The following is a 22,819-nucleotide window of genomic DNA, read 5'->3' as shown; positions in this document are numbered from 1 at the left end:
CATCCCCTTCTGTGCCTCCACATTCCACGGTGCTTAACCCACAGGAGGGGAGAAAATCCTGGTCAGTCCTGTTCCACCAGCAAACAACTATGCTAGCTTATACTGTCAATCATTTTCTTTGCATTTGGCCAAACAATAACCCTTTATGAGAGACCAGGGACCTTTAGTTTTAGCTCGTCGTGATCAAGGAACTAAGTTAGAGCCAAACAATTATCAAAACTAGAACTTAGGTGCCCCAAATTCTTAGTTTCGACCTATGGCTACCTGTCCAGTATGAGTGACAAGAGGCAGACACCATCTTTGTCTAACTCAATATTTTAACGTTTGCTGTTACTTAGTGCCTGGAATATGGTTGGCACCCGACGAACATTTCCAGCTGGGAGAAAGTTTAAAATTAACATTTATTTACAGAGTAAATAACCAATTCATTTTTCTTATCCCTTGGCAGGTGGATCTTTATCAAGCTTAAATGCTGGCATCAATTTATCATAGGATTGCCATTCTGGCTTTACTTCACTCTTTTTTTTTTTAATCCCCAGAGAAACACTTTGGCTTTGAAGGCATTTGAAGCCTTGAATTATCCATAGAAAATATCTGCAAACAGCCAGGGCACCTGGTATTTGCATCCCGTCAGTTAAGGTATTTAAACATTTTTATCCCTTCAAATCCTCGCAGTCTGCAGTGTATAAACTGTAGCTCTCCATCTCACCTCACGCCAGGAAGCTGGGTGGTCAGGCAGCTGGGTGGCCAGGCAGCTGGAGGTGTGCGTTTGTTTGGGGCTTTTTGTCATCTTAAAAAATACTTTTTATTTATTCTTTGAGAACTTCATACGTGCGCACAATGTGCTATGATTATATTCATCCCCCATTTTCTCTCTCCAACTCTCTCGGGAATCCCCCCAAAATGGCCCTCACCTGGTTCTGAGTTGTCCTCCTCTCCTTTCTCTTTTCTTTTTTTCTTCTTTAAGAAAGAAAGAAAGAAAGAAAGAAAGAAAGAAAGAAAGAAAGAAAGAAAGAAAGAAAGATCCCCACTGTATACAATTAGTGTTGCCCATATGGCAGCTAGAATTTTAATACCAGTGGTTGGTCAGATCTCTGGGCTGTGATTTACTGTCTGGGCCTTCTATAAAACTCCAACCATTTTGGTTTGAACCCTAGAAACACACAGGTCTTTGTGCAGCATGAATCAAGATCAATCTATGACAGGGGAACACGACAATTAAGAATAAGCTGAGAGCAAAACTGCCATTGCGACGTCGGCAAGCTTCCCCAACATGAGCTGTGTGGTCTGTGTTTTGATTTTCTTTCCTCGTTTCTTTCCTTTTATTCTTTCTTGTGTGCTTTCTAGCTGAAGGACATGTGATTTCCCAATGCAGGTACTAGTCTTAACGGGAAATTATGGCTACTCATCTGTCTTGGACTTATCCCAGTTATCGAAGGCTTGCTTCTAGTCGATGGAATCATGGAGGTGCCAGGACCTTTGGAATGTATGGCTAGATGGGGGGCATTTTGGAGTCGATTCTGGGATAAAAGGCCCTTCTTCTCTTTCACTCTCCAGCCATCACGAGGTGAACAGTTTTGTTCCACCTTTCATGTTGTACCTCATCAAAACAAAACAAAACAAATCCAGAAGACAATGTGACAGATCAAAGTGACCCAAACCTCTGAGACCACAAGCCCAAACACAGCTTCTTTCCTTACAGTACGTTTATCTATGTTATGCTGTTATAGAATGGAAAACTAGCACTGTTACCCTGAATGCAGAGAAATATGTCAGCACCCATTTCCACTAGACACATACAGAACTGGTAATGCCTTAGAACTGGCAATGGTCCACACAAACAGATTTATGCACATTGTCATGATAGCATTTTGCATAAAAATCTATATTCTGATCTATTTTTCTATGTCACAAGTAGACACAAAGAACTCACAAGATGTAATCATAGCACAGTGTAAATTTTTTTTTTGCTGCTTAAACTCCGGCAATGTACGTTTTATATGTCACTGTATTGATATCATCAATAACTCAAATGAGATTTAATGATCGAAAGTGGGATGATTAAGAACTCTGATGGCTCAGTTTTATTACACTGATATTAATATTTAATGAAAACGAGGCTTGTGTTATTTCATGAAATAGTAAGCTAACTTCTAAAAAGATAAAGCTTGAATATATAATGAAGAGCGAACCATGGATGGGTTAGAGAAAGGTCAATTCTCTTGTAAAATACTGAAAGGAAGAAAAATCTGAAGGAAACATCAAAGCACTTGCAGCTGGCATAAAGGTGTCTTGGACACGTGGAATGGCTTTCTTTCCAGCAGGTACCTCAGTTCCTGCTACCTGCCTTTCCTTGGCTGAGCTAAGACCAGCTCCGACGAAATACAGCGGGGGGGGGGGCTGACCCTCTCCTGGGGCTCAGTGTTGGATGCAGTTAAGACAAGCAATATGCAACAGGGCCAAGGGCAATCACAGTGAGCAGGGAGGGTGTGGCGAGCCAGCACCTGTCAGTCCAGATCAAATATCAGTTGCACATCTCTGCCTCACCCACACACGCTGGAATGGAGACCGCAGGTATCAAGATAGAGCTCCGTAAACTGCTCCCCAGGCAAGGTACAGGAGATCAAAAGCTGCTGAGGCAGAGCTGAGAGTTACTGACCACCGCCGGTGCCTGAAGTCATCTACTGACCGCCGGCAGCCTCAGTTTTCTCAATCACAAGGTAGAGGCAGCATTACTCTATATGGCTGCAGAAGTAAAAGCACGATTGTGTAAAATACCCAAAGGCCACATCAGGCAAAGGCAGGTGCGCCGGATTGAGTACCTGGAGCTATAGTTGAGTCACCTCTGACTCATGGAGTTTGGGAGATTTAGAAAGAGACCCTGGGACACAGTAAGGTAGAGCAGAGGCTAGGATAATGCCGCCCTTGTAAATGTAGTGTTACTTGCACATTCCGGAGAGGATCGACACATTGTAGCATATGGATCACATTTAGGAGTGCAGCCAGTAGAAAGACTTCCTCTGGTGACTGGGGGTTTTACAGTTCTGGTTGTTTATGGTGTCATAAGCTCCTAGATCGAAACACCACACAACACCCCCAGGCACCCTGATCCCCTATTATGCCCTAATAGCTTCTCTTAAATAATAGCATAAAGTGGATCACATCAGCCACATCCCCCAGATATGGAAAAAACATTCTTAAACCTCATACTTGTATAAAACTTTCTCTAGTATCCAAGCCTATATACGCTGTCTTTTTTCCCCTTTCACCTTTTTACTCAAAGGAAGCACGTTAGTGGTTTCTCCTGAGCATATCTAAACCACAAGCAGTTTTCATTCTTAAATTTGGGGGCCATCATTAGGTAAAATAAGGGTTGTTTGAACAAAAGCACTGTGATCTCACACCAGTATGTTATTCAGTCATGTGAACTACCAAGTCATACATGAACTGGTAGAAAATGCCGTGTGGATATGCTGGGCAAATGATAATCATATCCCAAAGAAGCAGCAGTTGGGTGGTGTGAGATTCTATCGCGTTACGTAGAACTGTGTGAAAATTAAAACGGAGGATTTGTTTCAGTTTTCAATATTCCCTCAGTATTTTCATGCTATGGTGGACTGTGGGTAGTTGAAATCATAGAAAATGAAGCTTCAGGTAAGGAAGATTACCAAACTAAATCAAGAGTAACAAGGAGAGTCCCTCATGCAACTGTTTCTGGTTCGTTCAAATTGATTTATTTTTAACTTCTCCAGAAGACCATGCCTTCCATCTAAAATGTTCTCCACGGGAAGTTCTTGCAGGGCCAGGGAAGGCGCCTTGGTTGGGAGAATGCTTGTCTTACAGGCTTGAAGGCTTCAATGTGGGTCCTCGTTGCCCATGAGAAAACCCAAGTGTAGCAATGCGCCTGTCTCTAATCCCAGTGCTGTAGAGGCAGAAGCAGACAGATCTCTTACGTCACTGACTGGCCAGCCTTACTGAATAAGGGAATCCAGGTTCAGTGAGAGATTCTGTCTCAGAAATGTCAGAAAGATCTACCTGATTTGGGAAAGGTACGAGCAATGTTTTGTCTAAGAAGTGCCAGCATATGGGGTCATGTGTCTATGTAACTCTTCCTAAGCATGAGAGTATTCACTCTGGGCAACAGAAAGGGAAATGGGCTAGAAGCTGACAGTGGTGCAAGAAGCTTTAGAAACGAGGATGGGAAAGATGCGTGAAAACAGGGGCAAAGACTCAGCTCTCATATGTTGTAAAACTGAGAGGGTAGCACAAACTACTCAAAGAATACGCTCTTGTCAAGAAACTATGAACAGGACTGAGACTTGATGCTGTCCCCTGAGAATAACAGGGAAGGACGACTCCATATCTGTGCCAGGCCGAGGGAGCACCTCACAGTCAGCATCTCATGCAGTCCTTATTAACAAGAACAAGAATGGATACAGATCGTTCCCAGGAAGTCTGTGGCTCGAATACAGATGCCCAGGAGCTGACAGCACTGGAACCCAGACAGGCTGCACCTGAACAGTATGCTGTCCCCTGCAATAGGTGGGATCTTCGAGCAGAGGCCCACTGCTTGATGAGCATGATGGGTGAATATGGTATATCCCCTCTGAAAACTCACGCTGACGCTTGATCCTCATTGAGGCATTAAGAGGGTGTAAACTTGATCTGGTTATGTTAAGAGTTGGACTTTTAGGAAGCAATCAGAAGTAGAAAAGTTTAGTAGGCTACAGTCTCTGTGGCTGAACCTTCTCTGCAGTATAAGAAAGGAACGTAACCTGCATATGTTATGTTCCTTCTCTCTCATCCTTACGACTTCACCAGAAAGAACACCGTCGCTAAAGGAGACTTTAGACCTCCAGAGTCATGGGTCAACAGGAACACCTCTTCCTCTTTGTTGCGCTAACCACAGAAAATTGGCTGACACAATTACCACTGTTGAAGGCAATAGAAAAATACTTAATGTCCAAGTCCCAGCTAAAACCCAAACAACAAGAATCAAAAATTCTGATTCTTAGCATCTGAAAAGCTCTGAACGTTTTCATGGAAACCAAACCCGTAGGTAAGAATGTCTCTTAATGCAGTGAATCACCTGTGTTAGAGGCACAAATATGGACGCACATCTCATTAAAATTCCTGGGACAGTGTTCAGCGTTTCTTCCAAGTAAGGAATGGTTGAAAGTCATTTTGTAGAACTGCTTATTATCCATTTAAGATGGGAAGACTCATTTGTCACCCTATTCAGCATTCTGCCTTCTCAGTGAGCATAATGAATATTTATGAGCATTCTCCCACTATTTTCTCTGAGGTTTCGGTACAGTTCGTTGCAAATTCTTTCCTCATTGGGTTTCTGTTCACTCTTGCTTTAAATGGAGTATCATTCATATATATATATATATATATATATATATATATATATATATATATATATGGAAAATATGATAAACAGAGGCCATGTCTCCAGAAATGTCAGGGTGGAAAGGCACTGGTAAGAATTACTGCATAGATTAAACCCAAAGATGAGCTGGGCCATGTGTTTTGCTAAGAGTGCCTGTCACCCGAGAAATAAAGTGCAACAAGCCGAAGACACTGTCTTAAACAGCTTGAAATGTAATGTGCGGAGAGGAAAAGGAAAGCATAATAGAAACGTTAACTTTGTTGCTATCGCTTCTCCGCCTTTCTGGCTAAGATCAAGAGTAACTTTGTTGCTTTTCGGTCTCATTGTAGAGAAGCTTGGAGATGTGGCTGGCTCTTGTCTGGAAATGTCACACCTACAGATGCCGCAACACTTTCCTTGGCCTTTGCCTCAGAAGAGAATAAAGGTAATGCTTTTAAAATGTTATGCATTAAGAGACCTGGGATGGTATTTGAGACAATGCTATTTTAAAATAAATCACATGGTCCAAAAGTGAACTTCACGTTTACTAATTTCTGACTCAATCTAAGGGGCAAAAGAGGGGCAAATGAAACTGGAAAATGCAGCGTGCCTATTTTCCTATCATCCCATTTTCTAATGGTTCAGCTAAGTTCCTGTGGTCCCGGGTCTTTGAGATTACACCAAGTGACGTGCAGCAGCGACAGAGCTCCTGAGCCAAGAATGCCCATGGAGAACCTGCCTTTCTGATCACAAGGGGAGAGAAGTGCAAGGAGCAGAACATTGTCTTCTAATTAGGTCCAGACTTGACTTGCCTTCTATGTGATAGGCCTCTGGGAATAATCAATTTCTATATAATAAAACTTAAACAACAGTATTTTGCTATGTTAAAATGTGACATTTTTCTAGAGCTTCGCCATTTTCAAAGGTTATGAAACATTTGGGATCCCTAGCTTTGACCCTTGACCTAACATCAGCAGGCAGTCAACTATTATTGCCATACCCCCATTGAAGAAAAGGAAACTGGGGTTTCAAAAAACTGAACACCTTTACAAATTCACCCGCGAAATAAGAAGTAAAAATAAAATCAGGAATGGAACCCACATTGCCATACCGGTGTGCTTTCTTTCCCTTCTAAAGGAAAAAGACATGAGAAAAATATATCGAAACCACCAGAGCCAAAACTGATTGTCAAAATATATTTAGAATAGTTAATATGGGGAATTAGTTGTACTTAAAGTAAGTCACTGGGGCTCATGGGGTAGCTCAGCAGGTAAAGGCATTTGCTACTAAGCCTGATGACCTGAGATTAATTCCTTGAACCCACATGATAAAAAGAGGTCACCAATTCCTGCAGGTCATCCTCTGAGCTTCACAGATATTTCATGTCATGTGTCCCTACATACATACACTTTCACACATTAAATAAATGAACGGATGAATAAGAAAATCATCAAACGTAAAATGAAATAAAGGAAATGAAAATGGCAGATGGGTTGCTGCTATGAGTTTGAGTATGCTGACAACTGATACCAAAGTTGCTGCTGCCATTACTCTTACATGCATAGCATAGTAACATAGTAATACATACTACTGGAAAATGTCTCAAACCAACGGGGACATTTCCTTCCTCCTTATGGGCTAACGCTATGGTGCTGGAAGTTGCTACTCGGACTTCTAGGTGTGGGAAGACATCACAGGCATTGCCAAACAACGAGCAATGTGTGCTACAAGACTGACCTGGCAAAGAAAATGCACCTACTGTTGCCAAATTGTCATAAAGGTTATGTAGGTAACCAACCACTCACTTTGGGGTTGAATTTGAGGCTTGCTCCAAAAGAGGAAATTTAACCCCAGTAGTATAAATTTGATCAACTCACTTGGTTCAGGAGTCCATGTCCCTGATGCAGAGCCTACTGTTATCTTGCTAAATAGACATGCTGTTCACCAATCTTATAATATCTTCAACCTTGACCAGGAAAGCTCCTCTCTGACATGGTCAGCAGTTGACACAGAGGCTCAGAACTCATCCAAACTCTGAGAATTGTCTACTAAATGCTTGGCCCTCAATGGGACATCTACATCAACACTCCTCCTCCCCAAGACTCAAGGAACATAGTGAAACAGGGGCAAAAAGAATTTAATAAGACAGCTTGAGGGAGAGTGCAATGAAATGCTGCCTTCTGGACATAGCACTGTCCAAGAAACCCATATATTCACTGTAGCTATGGTTACCTGCATAGAACCTTCATACGACCAAGCAATCAGATCAGTAAATGTCCCAAGAGGAAGTACTAATTGTACTCAAAAGGTTATAGAATAAAAGACGAGTACGTGAATGCAGGAAAGGTGCATTTGGGGGTTTCATTAGGGGAGTGGAACAAAGGAACTGGAGATAGATATAATCAAGATGTATTGTTCACATGTGTATAATTATCAAAGAATGAATAAGAGGTATGTTTTAAAAGATAATGTGATAGTTGTATAAAAACAAAATTGTAGATGATTGGAATAACACCTAGAGTCTAGACAAAGAAAGACTTAAGTGGATGGGGCCTGATGATTCACACTCTAGTTTGACCTTTGGCCTCCACACACATGTGTAAAGATGTGTAGGTGCACCTGCAACATGGACATATACGGGTGTCATAGCAACTAGGGAAAGCAAGTCTCTCATATTTTAAAAACAAGCAGCACATGAGGAGATGCTGGCTGTTACTAGGGGGTGGCAATTAAACAGAAGTCCATACTATTATTCCTCTGCCAGAATTCCACAAGCGGAGACTGACATAGAATACTGATGAGGGAAAGTAACAGCAAGTCACTTGCTTGGGCGTGAGGAGGCAAGCATGTCCTCTTTGGAAGACAGTCTGTTCATTTCCCATAGAAGAGCTCACCCCCTGACCACTTGACTGAACATATGTGCTCTTTGGTAATTAACCAGAGGTAATGAAATTTTATATCCATCCACAACTTGAACAGGCATCATTAGAGCAGCTTTATTTGTAACTGTCAAAACTGAAAAGCCACAAAGATCCCTTTAAATAATAGATAAACAAAATAGCAAAGTTGGAAAATGGAACGTCACTCGCCACTAAAAAGAACTGAGCTGCCCGTCCATGGTAAGAAGAGAAACACGACATGTTTATTAGTGAATGAAAGAAACCAGTCTGAAAAGACAACACGCTGTGTGAAGGACTCCAACCAAATGTCATTCTGGTAAAGTCATGGAGACAGTCAAAAAGAGTTAGCAGAATGCAATGTCTTTCAGAGGTGTTAACTAGTTTATCCCATCATGATGTGTGCTTCCCGTTTAAAAAAAAAGTATCTGATCTAACCAAATACCCAATACCAAGGGTTGTATGTGGACTCTTAGTTGACCATGAAGTACCAAGGCAGCTTATCTTTCATTGTAAGTGAACCACCCTGATGAAGTATGCTGAGAGTAGAGGAACCTACACATGTGGAAGACAGGGAGTACACAGGAGTCCTGTATGCTATACGCGCGCTTTTGCAGTGAACCCCAAACTACTCTACGGCTAGCTCTTATCAAGTCAGGCAAGGGAGCACACCCCTTCAATCCCAACAGTTGGGAAAATGGTGCAGAAAAAATCAGGAATTTAAGGCCAGCCTGCGATGCACGGTAAAATCCTATGTCAAAACAAAATGAACTATCCCACTCTCCCCCAGGGCATATTATATCTACCATATTCTCCATACACTGCTCAATAAATTGACCATCACTAAATGATTTTGAATTTTCTGATTGTTATATATGCTGTCATATAACAGGCTTTTAAAATATAATCTACTTGAGCTTTTACATTTAAAAAAAATCCTTAATATGTACAGAAATAGGAAGCATGCTTTTGAATATAGTGGTTTTTCAAATGACAGTTTTTGAAAATATTGCATAAATTTTCTATAAATTAAACAGTTCAACTGCAAATAGAATCAGCAATCCATCCACTTTTCGGTGGACAATCTTCTCTCACTAGTAATTTTCCATGTGTTAGAAAGGGATTCTTTTGTGGTACTGTAGAAGCCTTGTTGACGGTTTTAAATAATCATATTTATTATTAAATGCAATGAATTATAGTTGCTTTTATTATGGAAACTAACTGATAGAAGAGTAGAGAGAAAGGCTCAGGACTTTCTACATCTCGGTTCCTGGCACTGCATGGAGTACAGGCCAGCTGTAGGGTGTGGTGGTGATGAGGGAGACATACTGAGGTTTGGACATATCTGAACAGTCAAATAAGAATACGTCCCTGTCTTCTAAGAAACATTAAACATCTATTATTTTCAGTGCTGGGTTAAAAGATTCTTTTTCTTGTTTTTAAAGTTTTATTAGCATCAACTATACATAATGACAGGTTTCACTGCAACACGTACGTAAAGTATTTCTATCATAGTCAACTTCCATTAACCCCTCCTGTGAATCCATGCCAGATAATCCCTTTCCTCTTCCTAACTAAACTCCTCCTACTCCCATGCCTTCCATTTTTATTTCCTTATCTGGCTTTCTGAGAAAGATACATGCATATATAATACATTTTGATCAAGTCTACCCTATCTCCTTCTTCCCAATTATTCCTCCCCTTCTTCTCTACCGTTTTTCCCTTCTAACTCCATATGCTCTCTTTAAAAAAAGAACATTTAATCCATTTAATATCATCTATGCACGCATGGCTGTAGGACCATTTACTGGAACATGACTAAGGAAACTGATTCTCTCTCTCTCTCAACAGCTATCAACCGCCCACAGATCCTCCAATGGAAGGAGAACTTTATTAGGGTCTATCACTTTCCATACTGAGATTTTTGCTGGCTTAATCTTACTCAGGTCCTATGCATGCACCGTGAGTTTATGTATGCAACCATGAAAGCTAGCCATCAGGGAGGAAGCTTTCCCAGTTGATTTGAGGCAGACAGCTCTGCGTCCTCTACTCAAAGCATAGAGTTTCTTCAAGATTTTACCATGCCCCTCTGTTGAACAACCAAGAACAATGGATGGGGAGAGCATATGTTGTTTTGGGATCCACTGGTACCTCCTTAACCAGCACCTCATGTTTTTGGGGAGAATTGTTGTCTACATGTAGTGTACTTGTGTTTGAATTCCTTCTCTTTATATTTTAACTAGCTTAGAAAGTAGTGGGTTTCCACAAGAGAATAACATACATCATTAGTTTTGGTTAACTAACCCCCTACTGCCTCCTTTCCCCCTCCCCTATCCTATCCATGCTTAAACCTTTAGCCCTCAGTATTGTACCCTCTACTCTCACATCATGTTCTTTCTAACTTCACATCCCTAAGACCTCTTCCTCTCCTTTTCCTAGCTTCCTGACATATTCAGATAGTCCAGATTAAACACACAAATCCAAACTAACAGCTTGGATATATATGACATAAAACATGCAAATTTTATACCTCACGTTGTATCATATCTCCCCATTTTATCCATTTTCCCGCAAATCTCACTTTTCTTTATAGATAACTAAAACTCTGTTCTCTGTGTATATACCACATTATCCTTATCCATTCATCTACTGGTGGTCTTCCAGGCTGATTCCATTTCCTGGCTCCTGTGACTAAAGTAGCAATGAGCATAGAGGAACATGTATCTCTATAGGAGGGTGTGAAGTCCTTTGGGAATTGCTCAGGAATGGTATAGCTTAATTTAAAAATGGCCGCACCAATTTAAAAATCCCTATGATAGTGGATGAGCATTTGTTCCTTTTCCCTTACATCCTTTCTAGAAATTGTTGCCGTTTGTTTTCCTTTCCTTTTGCAGAGAAGTGTTGCCTGTGTTTGAGTATCAGACTCACCACTTGGGTATGGGTATGCTGTACAGATGTTAGAAGAAAACTAACCCTTCCGTTCCTCCAGAAGCCATTTACTGACGATGACCATTCTGACGAGGGCAGGACAGAATCACAAAGTAGTTTTAATTTGCCTTTCCCTGACGGCTACTGATGCTGGATGCTTTTACAAATGTTTCCTGGCTGTATCCATTATTTTTCTGTTGCTACATGATAAAAATACCATGGCGGAGGAGACTTGAGAAGGAAGAGGTGCACAGTTCCAGAAGGATAAGAGTCTTTCGTGGTGGGGAGGTGTGACAGCCAGTGGAGGAAGCTACAGCAGCACATCTTTAACCAGGAGCACTAAGAAAGACTGAACAGGAAGTAGGGTGAGGCTATATAATCCAAGAGGACACTCCACGGTGACATTTTTCTCCTGCAAGGCCACACCACCTGTTTACCCCTGGCTAAAACTCCATTCCTGGCCCTGGATTTTCTATTTAATACCTACTGGTGTTTATTAGGGACAATGCTTCCCTGTTAAAGGATAATTCCTCTCCAATTCTTTTATTCAGATGTGAACAAATGTGTTCTAGGAAGCTTCTACAATAATAGGTTTTCACATGAACTTTTGGAAAAGTCTACTTTCCAGAGATGATTTCTGTTTTGTTTCCTCCCCTGTGCTCCCTATATTTGACCACCCTTGACACCGCCCCCTGCCTCTCTCCCCTCCCCTCTCCCGTCTAGTCCTCTCCCTCCATCCATCTTTGATTACTTTATCTCCTCTCCTGAGAAGGATTCAAACATCTTCCCCTGGACCCTCCTTGTTACTTTGCTTCTTCGGGTCTGTGGATTGTAGCATGGTTATGCTGTACTTTGCAGCTAACACCCACTTATAAGTGAATACATTCCATGCATATCCATTTAGGCCTGGGTTTCTTCCCTCAGGATGATATGTTCTAGTTCTATCCATATTTGTTTTCTTAGTTCTGGTTCCTCCTGTGTGTTGAACAGCCTTTGAGGGCAGATTTTGGTGCTGCCTGGTTTCTCCTCTACCCATAGCATGAGAAATCTCAGGTCTTCATGTAGCTTCATGTTGTATCACTTCATTCCATGTGTACACTCTAAACTTCCTGGGGCCTCCAGTTTCTAGAGAGTTGGGTGCATCCTTTCATATCCCTCTATGTTTCCCCTATTTACTGTTTTCCCTACCCCACCCCAATTTAAGCCTTCCTGTCCCTATCTTCCCTCTCTTCAAAATTCTTCTCTATGTGCTGTTAGTAATCTCAGTAAGTTGTCTGAATCGATTAATCTCAAAATTCATCGTTCTGTTGTTTAACAGGAGGGGAAAAGCTCACCATACCTTCAAAGCTACCCTTTAGGAAAGATGACAGATGAAAAGAAAAAAAGATATTCCAAGTGCCTAGGACCTGGAAATAAGCCATGTCACTCTCCTATTATTTTACAAAGTAGACGTCAAATTGGAACAAATCAGAAGCGATGTGGATATTTCATCCAATCAAGGAAACAAGTAACAAGGAAGACATTTAACCCTAACCATATAACCACCAAATTCTGGCACATACAATTTCATACAAAAGCATACTATGGGTCTTAACAGCACAAATAAACTCCAACTCAGCAATAATAGGTGATTTCAGTCTCCCATTCTCTCCAACAGACAAGCAAGCCATCTGGACAAAGACTAAACAAAGAAATGTTGGAATTAAATGATGCTATTCATCAAGAGAAGCTAACGGATTGATTGAATATGCTACAAGAGCAACAAAGAACATACATTCTACTCAGCCGCCCGCCAGAGCTATCCTAAAACAGACCACATCCTGGGACACAAACAAATCTGGAAACCAAGTCTGGAAAAATGAAGTTAATCTGTGTGTCCTATCTGACCACCATACAACAAAGCTTTAAGTCAACAACAAACAAATCTCTAGCCATTACCAAAGTTATGGAGATTATACATCACAATAGTAAATGATGAATAAGCTAGAAAGGAAATAAAAAATTAAAATTCCCCCTAGTAAATGGAAATTAAAACACTGTACAACAAAACCCCCAGGACACGCTAAAAGCTACCCGAAGAGACAAATATATAGCTCTAAGCACCTACATTAAAAAATTAGAAAGAGGACAAATAAAAGACTTAATCATAATGCTCAAGAACTTAAAAAAAACATGATCAAACAAAGTCCAAATTTAGTAGACAGTATGAAATAATAAAAATCAAGCAGAAATTAATGAAACAGAAACAAAGGAAATAATACAAAAGATCAATGAATAAAAGAGCTGCTTATTTTTTAAAAGGAAGATATGAATTTGAAAAAGAGTAAGGAGGTGACTATGAGAGGACTTGGAGGGAGAAAGGGGAGGGGGAATGATGTAATTATATTACTATCTCAAAAAATGGAGGAAAAAAATTAAAACAGAGCATTGGCCCAATTAACCAAAAGAATGAGCTAGATTAACAAAACCAAAAATGAAAGGGAAACAGTACAATGACTACAAGAAACAACTCAGAACATTGTAATTGACTAATTTAAAGACCTATGCTCCATTAAATTAGGGAATTTAAAAGAAATGGACGAGAGCCAAACCACCAACGTTAAACCAAGAAAAGAGCAACACTTTAAACAAATTTAAACAGACCCGTCACGTCACGAACAAGACCTAAACAGAAATGCAAAGCCTTCCAAGTAAAAAAACAAAACAAAACAAAAAATAAAAACAAAACAAACAAACAAACAAACAAAAAAAGCAAAGCCCAGGCCCAGGTGATTCACAGCAGAATTCTACCAAGCTTTCAAAGAGTATCTACAACAAGTATTTCTTAAATTACTCAAAGAAAAGGAGACAGGAGGGGCACTCCCACACTCCTTCTCCAAAGCCAGTATCACTTTAAACCAAAACCATTTAAAGACACACGAATACCAGAAAAAGAAAAACAAAACAAAAAAAACAAAAACAAAAACAAAAAAAAAACAAAACAGAAAGAAAACAGCAGGTCAATATCCCTGATAAAGATACAATCATAGTTTCTAGACATGGCAGGCAAGTTGTACCCATGAAATCTGAACAAGTTGGTTGCCTAAATCAGGCCTGAATACTGGCATCAGCAGTTGGCATGCGAACATGGATGGGGGACACTTCATGAAGTGCCACCATTAGATGAATAGCTACCAGCAATCAGTGACTTCTGAAGGAAGATCAGTCTTCTCCAGAGACGAACTGCCTGAAAGACTGTCCAGTTCCAAGTAGACAACTGTAACACATGTAAGTGTAACAACACAACATGGACTTGGTAGTTTATGAACATCGAATACATGTAATGTAATAAAATAGATGCATATATATGTATGCATGTATAGATGCGTGTAGGTGTGCCTTTATACATTCACTAAACAGACTCAGTAAGTTGTACACATATACATGTAAATATATGTATATCTGTAACATTGATAATTAAGATAAGAACATGAATTTTAGAGGGAGTGGGGGAGAGCATGGAGGAGTTGGACATTGAGAAAGAGAAGTGTAAATACAGTAATTGTGTATGAGAATTTCAGAAACATTTAAGTTACAGAAAATGTTGACGTGTGCAAAAACAACAATAAATGATGCAAGTGTTCGTCAAGGGGAAAGAAATTGAAAGCAGAAGATGATCTATAGTGTATGGTTCCTTCTGTCTCCAGTCCTTAAATGGGAAAAACTTCAGTCATGGAAATTACAGCTGTTACTTCGCAGGCTGGGTCTGGGAAACAAAATCACTGCAAAGGGGTATTTTGGTTGTGGTGGTGGTCAGAAAGCTTCCCAATTGCCAAAAGCAAAAGCATCAAACCATAAACTTAAATGACTTATATAAACTATACTTCAGTAAACTGAAGAAAAACTGAAAAAAAAACACTAATGGTACACATAAAAAATGGAAAAAAAAACCTCTTAGAAGTAAAAATTATATATACTTAAAATTCAAAGAACTAAGTAGTTGAATAAGTTCTAAACCATCTGCCAAAAAAGACTAGAGAGCGGGGGAAGCTGGGGCAAAATGATTTATGCAAGACTCAGACTAAAGGGAGAGGAATTTTTTGAGTGGGACAAGGAAGAAACAGGGCCTGAGAGATAACATAGTGGTTAAGAACATTTGCTGCTCTTGCAGAGGACTCTGGCTTCCAGCACCCATATCAGGTGGCTTACATGCATCGATCAGTCCAAATCCAGAGGCTTCAATGATTTCTGACCTTTGTGGGCACTCGCATCTCTTGGTATACATAAACCCATGCCACGCATGCACGCATATACACATCACATAATAAATGAATGAAAACATTTTTAAAAAGAGCCATAAAGGATAGGTTTAAATGATGTCATATATTTAGGAATGGCATTAAAATAGTTAAATGAGTAACAGGAAGTAACTATTTCATGAAATAATGGCTGAGAAGTTGGAGAAATAAGCTACCACAAAAAAAAATTGACTCTGAGTTTTAATATGACTAATGAAAACAAAACCAACCATACACGTTTATGAAATATCAGTACATAAAGAATGTGTGTTCAGGGAACACATGAAGAATATAGATGAGCAGAAAAGAACAGTACAATGCGCTGATTATCCAATCAGCGTTAACAATCATCTCCAAAGTATCAAATGATTGCCAATCTTGAAATTTGAACACAATCATTTTTCAAATGTGAATGACAAGCCATTCTCTGAAATTCAAAGACTAAGAATTTACCACTTACAATTCGTTAAAAGAGCAAATTAGAAAACTCTTCTCTTTTAGGAGAAAATGAAAATCCAGAATGGAGAAAATGAGATCTGAAGGCATTGGTGAGCACAGAGATAGATCATTACATTTAATTCACCACTGGCTGTGAAAAATGACTACTCTGTGGTCTAAAATATTAAAAAGAAAGTTGTTATGACAAATGAGGTTGGAAATATCTTCCCTTTTAGGGGAGGCAAAACCTAAGCAATGAATCAATAACAAATTCTGCTGAAAAATTTGTACTGAAGGATATTACCAAATCGAGTCTGTGCAATACACAGTGTGGAACTCAACTGCATATGCCCAACAGACATCATTATTTTTCCTTTTTAAAAATATTAATTATTATATTTATTTACACTTCAAACATTGTCCCTTTTCCCAGTCCCCCTTCCACAGCTCCTCCAACCCATCTCCCCTCCCCTTTGCCTCTAAGAGGGTTCTCTCCCACTCACCCATACCCACATCACCCCTCTAGCATCCCCCTTCTCTGGGGTATCACAGGACCACACTCATTCCCTCCCACTGAGGCCAGACAAGGCAGTCGTCAGTGACACATAGCAGGGGCCGTGGACCAGTCCATACATGTTCTTTGGTGATGGCTTAGTCCCAGGAAGCTCTGAGGGGTTCAGTTAGTTGTTACTGTTGTTCTTCCTATGAGGTTGCAACTCCCTTCAGTTCCTTCAGTCCTTCCCCTAACTCTTCCATGGGGTCACTGGACTCAGCACAATGGTTGGCTATAAGTGTCTGCATCTGTCTCAGTCAGCCACTCAGAACTTCTCAGAGGACAGCCATGCCAGGCTACTGTCTGCAAGCACATCTTGGCATCAGCAATAGTGTCAGGGTTTCATGTCTGTGCATGGGATGGATCCCAAGTTGGGGTCTCTGGATTGCCTTTCCTTCAGTCTCTGCTCCCTGCAATTCCATTAGACAGGGACAATTCTGGGTCAAAATTTTTGAGATGGGCAGGTGGCCCTCTCCCTCAACTGGGAGCCATATCTATCTACTGGAGGTGGTTTCTTCAGGTTCCATTTTCCAATTATTGGGCATTTAGGCTATTGTCATCCCCAGTAGGTCCTGGGAGTTTTTCACATCCCCAGTGTCTGGGACTTTCTAGTTTTTCCCCTTGTCTCCCACCCCACACTGCTACATATTTCTATTCATTCTCCTGGCCCTTTGGGCTTCTGTCCTGTCTGTCCCCCATACCTTATCCTGCCCTCCTTCCCCGCTTCCCTTCTCCTCTCCAAACTAGAACCTTCCATCCCTCTGCCTCCTGTCACTATTTTGTCCCCCCTTCTAACTGGAATTGAAGCATCCTCACTTAGGCTTTCCTTCTTCCTAAGCTTCATATTGTCTGTGAGTTATATCATGGGTCTTATGAACTTTGGGGCTACTATTCACTTATCAATGAGTACATACTATGTATGTCCTTCTGCATCTGGGTTACCTCACTCAGTATGGTATTTTCTAGTTCCATCCATATACCGTCAAAATAGGTGATGTCCTCGTTTTTAATAGCTGAGCAGTATTCCATTATGTAAATGTACCACATTTTTAGTATCTATTCTTTTGTTGAGAAACATTTGGGTTGTTTCCAGTTTCTGGTTATTATATATAAGGCTGCAATGAACATAGTGTAGCATGTGTCCTTGTAATATCGTTGAGCATTTTTTGGGTATATGCCTACTAGTGGTATATCTGTTTCTTCAAGTAGAACTATTTCCAATTTTCTCAGGAACTGCCAGATTGATTTCCACAGTGGTTTTACCAACTTGCAGTCCTACCAACAATAGAACAGTGCTCCTCTTTCTTCACATCCTTGTCAGCATCAGCTGTTGCCTGCTTTTTTTTTTTTATCTTAGCCATTCTGATTGGTGTGAGGTGGAATCTCAGGGTCGTTTTGATTTGTATTTCCCTGATGACTAAGGATGTTGAACATTTCTCAAGTTGCTTCTTGGTCATTGGAGATTCTTCACTTAAGAATTTGTTTACCCCTTCCTCTTGGTCCTTTCTGCTGGGACAGAATGCTAGCTAGTCTGCTCATCTGAAGACCCCATATCCTGAAGCATACCAGAAGATCTGCTGTACTCAGAGCTTTGATACCACACCCTGAGGCATCCCAGGAGCTCTGATGCAGTTAGGAAATCTGACACCACAGCCAGAGACATCCATGGAGATCTACTGCACTCAGAACACCACAGCTTGAAGGCATCTATACACAGGGCAACTGGGCAACTGACACCAGTCTAAAAACCTCCAGAGGACTCTGTGGCATGCAGGGCAACTGACTCTAAAGACTGAATGCCTCCCTGGAGTTCTACTACACACAGGAAAACAGAAACCACAGTCCATAGACCTGGAAAACAGCTTCACACAGGACAACAGCTTGACTGCTCCTCTGAAGACTGAATGGTCTGACCTCTCTCCCCCACACAAGAGATCTACTGCAACCAGGGCAACAGAAGAGGCTCCAGTTGGAAGGCCCCATAGGAAGTCTGCTACAACCAGGGCTACAGGCCTACCAGGAAACATGAAGCAATCCAGGGATAAAAGAGGCAGATTCCACACAGAGTCACTCAGACCACCAAATCAGAAATAACCAGATGGCAAAAGGCAAGTGCAAAACCATAAGCAACAGAAGACTGATATATGTGGGAATCATCAAAACCCAGTTCTCCCAACACAGCAAGCCCTGAATACATGAACACACCTGAAAAGCAGGAAGATGACCCAAAATCCTATCTCATGAAGATAATCGAGTCCTTTAAGGAGGATATAAATAACTCACTGAAAAAAAATACAGGAAAGCACAAGTAAACAGGTAGAAGACCTCAAAGAGGAAACAAATAAATCCTTAAGAAATATAGACAAACACAATCAAACAAGTGAAAGAATTGCATGAAGTGGCCCAAGATCTGAAAGTAGAAGTAGAAACAATTAAGAAAACAGAAAGCAAGACAAAACTAGAAATGGAAAACCTAGGAAAAAGGTCAGGAATTACAGACACAAAAGAATACAAGGGTTACAAAGACTATACATGGACTGACCCTGGGCTCCAACCTTCATAGCAATGAATAGCCTAGTAACAGCACCAGTGGAAGTGGAAGCCCTTGGTCCTGCCAAGACTGAACACCCAGTGAACATGATTTTTGGGGGGAGAGTGGTAATGGGGGGAGGATGGGGAGGGGAAGCCCATATTGAAGGGGAGGTGGAGGGGTTAGGGGGGGATGTTGGCCCAGAAACTGGGAAGGGGAATAACAATCGAAATGTAAATAAGAAATACTCAAGTTAATAAAGATAAAAAAATAAAATAAAAAAATAAAATAAAATAAAAGAATACAAGGGTTAGAAGAGAGAATCTCAGGTGTAGAAGATACTGTAGAAGACATTGACACAACTGTCAAAGAAAATTCAAAACATAAAAAACTCCTAACCCAAAACATCCAGGAAATTCATGACACAATGAAAAGACCAAATCTAAGAATAATTGGAATAAAAGAGAACAATGATTCCCAGCTCAAAGGACCTGAAAACATCTCAACAAAATCACAGAAGAAAACTTCCCCAACATAAAAAAGAAATGGTCATTAAGGTATAAGAAGTCTATATAATACCATACAAATGAAACCATAAAAGAAAATCCTCTCATCATATAATAATCAAAACACAAAATGCACAGACATAGAATGAGTATTAAAAGCTGCAAGGGAAAAGAATTAAGTAACATACAAAGGTAGACCTATCAGAATACACCAGACTTCTCAACAGAGACTATGAAAACAAGAAGAGCCTGGTCAGAGGTTATGCAGACACTAAGAGAACAAAAATGCCAGCCCAAACTACTATACCCAGTAAAACTCTCAATCAACATAGAGGGAGAAACCAAAATATTCCACAACAAAACCAAATTCAAACAGTATCTATCAACCAATCCAGCTGTACAGAGGGTCCTAGTAGGAAAACTCCAACACAAGAAAGGTACCTACACCAAAGAAAAGACAAGATATTAAGCATCTCACCACAAAATGAAAAGGGGAGAACCACAAGGACATAAACCCACCTACAGAAACAAATATAACAGGAACTAACAGTCATCTGTCCTTAATATCTCTCAATATTAATGGATTCAATTAAACTATAAAAGACATAAGCTAACAGACTGGATACACAAACAAGATCCAGCATTTTGCTGAGTACAAGAAACACATCTCAATAACAAAGACATAAAGACATACACTATCTCAGAGTAAAAGGATGGAAAAAGGTCTTGCAAGCAAATGGTCCCAAGAAACGAGTGGAGTTGCCATCCTAATATCCAATAAAACAGACTTTCAACCAAAAGTTATAAAGCATGCTGAGGAAGGACACTCATATTCAAGGGAAAATCCACCAAGAGAAAGTCTCAATTCTGAACAACTATGCCCCAAATGCAAGGGCGCCCACATTAATAAAAGAAACTTTAGGGACAGGACATTTCCAGTTTCTGCCTGCACCTGAAGCAGGAGTGTTGACACATCTATGAGCAGAGGTAAGACCAACTCTTCTGCTCTAAGAGACCAGCCTGGAGACTTAAGGACACATACCCAGGAGCAGTCTGGGAGAGGAGGGCCCTTCAGTGTCTGCCTGTGCCGGGAGCTGACCTGGTCCCACAGTTTTTGGTACCCAGATCTGACTGAAAGAAAACAGGTATACAGGAGTTCTGACACAAAGGCTTACAGGAGGATCAAGCCACTGTCAGAAACAGCAAGATAAGCAAACACCAGAGACAACTAGATGGCAAGAGTCAAGCACAGGAAACTAAGCAACAGAAACCAAGACTACTTGGCATCATCAGAGACCAGTTCTCCCACCAAGGCAAATACTAGATGTCCAAACACACCAGAAAAGCAAGATTTGGATTTAAAATCATGATGATGATAGAGGACTTTAAGAAGGACATAAATAACTCCCTTAAAGAAATACAGGACAGCACAGGTAAACAAGTAGAAGCCTTTAAAGAGGAAACACAAAAATCCCTTAAGGAATTACAGGAAAACACAACCAAACAGGTGAAGGACCTGAACAAAACCATCCAGGATATAAAAAATGGAAATAGAAACAATAAAGGAATCACACAGGGTGACCACGCTGGGGATAGAAAACCTAGGAAAGAGATCAGGAGTCATAGATGCAAACATCACCAACAGAATATAAGGGATAGAAGAGAGAATCTCAGGGGCAGAAGATACCATAGAAAACATTGACACAGCCATTAAAGTAAATGCAAAAAGCTCCTAACCTTAAACATCCAGGATTTCCAGGACACAATGAGAAAATCAAACCTAAGGATAGCAAGTATAGAAGAGAGCAAAGATTCCCAAATTAAAGACCATTTAATATCTTCAACAAAATTATAGAAGAAAACTTCCCTAACCTAAAAAAAGAGATGCCCATAAACACACTATATCCAGCAAAACTCTCAATTATCATAGATGGAGAAACCAAGATATTCCATGACAAAACCAAATTTATACAATATCTTTCCACAAATCCAGTCTTACAAAGAGTAATAGATGGAAAACTCCAAACAAGGAGGGAAACTACACCCTAGAAAAAAACAAGAAAGTAATCTCCTTGCAATAAAACCAAAAGAAGAAAGACACACAAACATAATTCCACCTCTAACAACAAAAATAACAGGAAATAAAAATCAATATTCTTTAATATCTCTTAACATCAATGGACTCCATTCCTCAAAAAAAGACAGAGACTAACAGACTGGATACATAAAGAGGACCCAGTATTTTCGACATACAAGAAACACACCTAAGTAACAAAAACAGACACTACCTTAGAGTAAAAGGTCGGAAAAACAATATAACAACCAAATGGTCCCAAGAAACAAGCTGGAGTAGCCATTATAATATCAAATAAAATCAACTTTCAACCAAAACTTATCAAAACAAAAATAAGGAAGGACATTTTGTATTCATCAAAGGAAAAAATCTACCAAGATGAATTCTCAATTTTGAATATATACGCTGCAAATACAACTGCACTTTTATTCATAAAAGAAACATTACTAAAGCTCAAAGAACACATTTCACCTCACATGATAATAGTGGGGAATTTCAACACCCTAATTTCATCATGGAAACAGAAACTAAATAGAGATATATAAAAACTAACTAAGTTATGAACCAAATGAATTTATCAAATATCTATGGAACATTTCATACTAAAACAAAAGAAAATACCTTCTTCTCAGCACCTCATGGTACCTTTTCCAAAATTGACCACATAATCAGACACAAAACAGGTCTCAACTGATACAAGAAGATTGAAATAATCCCAGGCATCCTTTCAGAATACTGTGGCCTAAGATTGGTCTTCAATAACAGCAAAAACAATAGAAAACTTACATATAGTTGAAAACTGAACAAGTATCTACTCAATGATAACTTTGTCAGGGATGAAATAAAGAAAGAAATAAAAGACTTCCTGGAATTTAATGAAAACTTTGACACATCATTCCAAAACTTATGGGACACAATGAAAACAGTGCTTAAAGGAAAATTCACAGAACTAAGTGCATCAGTAAAAAAAAAAAAAAAAAGTGTAGAGAACTTAGACTAGCAACTTAACTAGCATACCTGAGAGCTCTAGAACAAAAAGAATCAAACTCACCCAAGAGGAGTAGAGGGCAGGAAAAAGTCAAACTCAGGACTGAAATCAACCAAATAGAAACACAGAGAAAAATACAAAGAATCAACAAAACCAAAACCTGATTCTTTGAGAGAATCAACAAGATAGATAAACCCCTAGCCAAACTAACTTAAGGGCCCAGAGTCAGTATGCAAATTAACAAAATCAGAAAT

This window comes from Rattus rattus, chromosome 11, assembly GCF_011064425.1.
Source record: "Rattus rattus isolate New Zealand chromosome 11, Rrattus_CSIRO_v1, whole genome shotgun sequence".
In the NCBI taxonomy this organism is placed as follows: Eukaryota; Metazoa; Chordata; class Mammalia; order Rodentia; family Muridae; genus Rattus; species Rattus rattus.
The sequence above is the reverse complement of the archived record's forward strand: the minus strand, read 5'-3'. Positions refer to the sequence as shown.